Source organism: Pelodiscus sinensis, chromosome 1, assembly GCF_052426305.1.
Source record: "Pelodiscus sinensis isolate ZL-2025 chromosome 1, ASM5242630v1, whole genome shotgun sequence".
In the NCBI taxonomy this organism is placed as follows: Eukaryota; Metazoa; Chordata; order Testudines; family Trionychidae; genus Pelodiscus; species Pelodiscus sinensis.
In genome coordinates, this window is record NC_143052.1 from 188,301,144 (window position 1) to 188,305,099 (window position 3,956).

The following is a 3,956-nucleotide window of genomic DNA, read 5'->3' on the forward strand; positions in this document are numbered from 1 at the left end:
GGGGGGAGCAAATCAGCCAGCAGGGAGCAGGACCAAGCCGGGCACATGCAGATCCCAGGACATTGCCTGTCCCACACACGGTCCCAGAGAAGCACAAGTGAGTCCGGGTGCGGCTCCACAACATGCTGGAACTGCACTCTGGAGTATGTTCAGGGCTTCCCCTCCTCTCCAAGGCGTCACACGCAACCAGAGGCTCCCAGAACTGATCGCGCCCCACCTCCCAGCCACTCCCCTCACCCCTGCAAGGCTTCCTAGGGCACCCAGCCAGAAAACCAGAAAATACCATTCTGATTTTTTTTTACTGGACAGAGGGCCCAAAAACCAGACTGTCTGGTTGAATACCGGACACCTGGCAACCCTAGTTGGTAAGGCTATCTAAGGTGCTTAATGAAATCTCTGAATCTTTATTTCTGTGTAGCCCAAGGTCCAGTGTGTTTCAGCAACAGCCCTAGAACTAAAAGTTGTGGACTACAAACTGCAGCATGTTGAGGGAACTTCCTGGTTCCTGCCAGGATGTGCTCTCTGCCCGCAGCAGGGTCTCAGCAGGGACTGTGCTAGAAGCAGCACAGAGGCTGCATGCTGAGAGAAAGGGCTGCTGAACTGTGATCCTGTTTTATGATTTTACAGGTAGGACCAGAAAGGGCTATAGAGCACCCTGAGAGGAGTTTAAGTGACACAAAGGGAGAACCTGGACTTGGTTATTGTGGGGTTTAGTTACTGTGGGAGTTGGAACATGTTGTAAGGGGGCTGTGTTGTGTGCTGTAACCTCTGCACCCAGGAGGGTCTCAGCAGGAACTGTGCTAGAAGCAGCACAGAGGCTGCATGCTGAGAGAAAGGGCTGCTGACCTGTGATCCTGTTTTATGTTTTTTACAGAATAAAGCCTGTTTCTGGTGGTTTGTCTGAGTGGGTCTGGTCTCAGGTGCACACACACACACAATACACAATGCAGAGCATACCAAGCAGCCTCAGGCCTAGCCTCCCACAGTGGTGTAAGAAGTCTGATGTCTCTAGAATGCTAGAGGTTGTTGGGAGTTAGATTGACCCCTGCTGATTTTTTTTTTTTGTAATTTCCAGAAGCTGTCAATTTCATGTTAATCTATCAAGCATCTCAGAATAGCCAAAAGCAAAGTATGCTGGTCACATATCTTCCTGTTCTTTACAAGCTCCTAAAATAGGAGATGCAAGAAGAGGAACCAGAAGGGCACTGTACTAGCCCTTTGCTGCCAGAAGAATCTGCCAAGATTTTGCCCCTTTCGGCCACCCAGGCAGCATGGAGAGACTGAAAAGTAACATAACATTACATTGCATTACATAGCACCTTTTTTCAAAAGAGCACTTGCGAAAAAAAGGTGTTCTTCCTCGTAAAACGAGGTTTTTCTCTGTCAAAAAAACTGCTGCGTTCTTTCAATTTACTTTTGAAAGAACGTGGCAGCAGTGTAGATGCAGGGGACGTTTTTTCGAAAAAAGGCCACCCTGTAGTCTAGACACACCTTCCCTTCCCATATAAGACAAAACCATATCTGCATAACCCTTTTATGCGGGTATAATTGCACACATTATATCGGAGTTGAAGTGGCATGTCTTTTACATGCTGATAAACCCTTCGTGTCATCAACTTGTAAGGCTTTCAGGGCAGATTTCTCTTTTCTGCGTTAATGTAACACCCAGCATAACAAGGCTCCTATCCTGATTGCCAGGGCTTGACAAACGGTGGCAAAAACCGCTTGCCAGTCGCGTACTGCTCATGCGCAAGAGCCACATTGCGCATGCGCGCGCCGCGAATGAACGGGGCATGCAGCTGAAATCTACTCACCACAGGCAAGAAGATTGTATAGTTTGTCGAGCCCTGCTGATTGCTACCATAATAGAAAATGTTACTAGAAAAATAGAAAATGGTGATTGTATATTTATGGTCTGGAATACGCTGGCTTGAGAGCTTCAAAAGAGCCTTGCCAGTTAGAAGTGGTTGCAACTGCTGTTTTTGCGCAAGACTGGATCTAAGAATGAAGTGAATTATAAAGACAAACATTATCATCTAGCCTCAGACCCATCTATATAGGGGTATGTCTACACTACCCCGCTAGTTCGAACTAGCGGGGTAATGTATGCATACCGCACTTGCTAATGAAGCCCGGGATTTGAATTTCCCGGGCTTCATTAGCATAAGCGGGGAGCCGCCATTTTTAAATCCCCGCTGCTTCGAACCCCGTGTAGCGCGGCTACACGGGGCTCGAACTAGGTAGTTCGGACTAGGGTCCTATTCCGAACTACCGGTACACCTCGTGAAACGAGGTGTACCGGTAGTTCGGAATAGGCACCCTAGTCCGAACTACCTAGTTCGAGCCCCGTGTAGCCGCGCTACACGGGGTTCGAAGCAGCGGGGATTTAAAAATGGCGGCTCCCCGCTTATGCTAATGAAGCCCGGGAAATTCAAATCCCGGGCTTCATTAGCAAGTGCGGTATGCATACATTACCCCGCTAGTTCGAACTAGCGGGGTAGTGTAGACATACCCTAGGATTGGCTCTTTGACTCCTGCTTGTCCTTCCCAGTAGTTTATTAAACTTCGCAGATAATAAAAGGCTTTTATAGTTTGGGTCATCTTTTCTAGTTTTAGGTCTCCCAACCTTTATTTACCCTCTGCTTCTAATGCCACTATACTACAAACTGGTCAATGCCACTTACATTGGTGTAAATACACCAGTCTGTGTATCATTGCTTGCATTAGCGTGGCAGATACTCAACAGGAGTGCTTGTGTCTTCAGGGCACCATAGGTAGGTATCTCATCTGCCATTTGGTGTGATGCTTTTTAGGAAATTTTCACTGAGTATTGCAGGATGGAACTGACACATGGGGATCTCTGGGAGCTAGGAGTTTAGTTCCCAGCATGCAATTTCTACCATCCCATAATACCATCACTGTTTTATTTGGTTTTTTAAATCCCACAAACCCATTCAGCACCTTTCAATGTCTTTCTTTGACAGAAGCATGGAGCACACCAAGCTCTGCACTGTTCTTATGATGTTGCAGATAATTAATAAACACAAATCAGATATCCAAAAAGGCAACTCACAGAAACTGTTGGGGAACATTTTAACTTCCCCAGACACTCATTAATGGGTCTCAAAGTCACCCTATTGTTTCAGACCAATTCCACAAGCCAATTACATAGGGAAGCCTTAGAACAGTGGTTCCCAACCTTTTGGGGCTGCCGGGCACCCAGGGTCCGGGGCCGCGCATGAGCCGCGCGCTCGGGGGCGGGGCCGCTCATGCGCCACATGCCCAGGCGCGGCACCATGTATGCGCCGCGCACCCAGGGTGCAAGAATGGCTTGGGCCGGCCCTGGTCACTCGCCATGACGCCTGCGGGCATGGCATTGGGGACCACTGCCTTAGAACATAACTTAATTTACAAGTTTGATTCCTATCACAGAGGTATGAATAAAGACATTGGCTGGATGGCCCACTACATTCCACATCCTAATGACAGAAAAAACAAACAATGGGTACTTAAGAACAATTTGCACCTTTTCTATCAGCTTCATGTAGCATGGACACTGTCAGTGACTATTCCTTTCCCCTTTTTTTCCTTCTCTCTCCCCCTTCATCCCATATTTATTTAGAAACTGGATCTTTAATAATTCCATTCATCTGAAGAAGTGGGTTGTGCCCACAAAAACTCATGATCCCATCTACATGTTTTGTTAGTCTTTAAGGTGCTGCAAGACTATTTGTTGTTTTTTAAGTTTTTCCAGTTACAGACTAACTCGGCTACCCCGCTGAAGCTTTTGTTGCAGATTCAAAAAGTATAACTGCAGCACTTCCTGTGGGTTTGCAAGCATCCAAGGCCATTAATCATTTCCTGTTGTGCAGGACTCTGACGCTCAGCAGTGTGGAGGATATAGTGAATGGACTTGTGGTGAGGCAATTCACAACATGCTGTGACTTTCCCCAGGG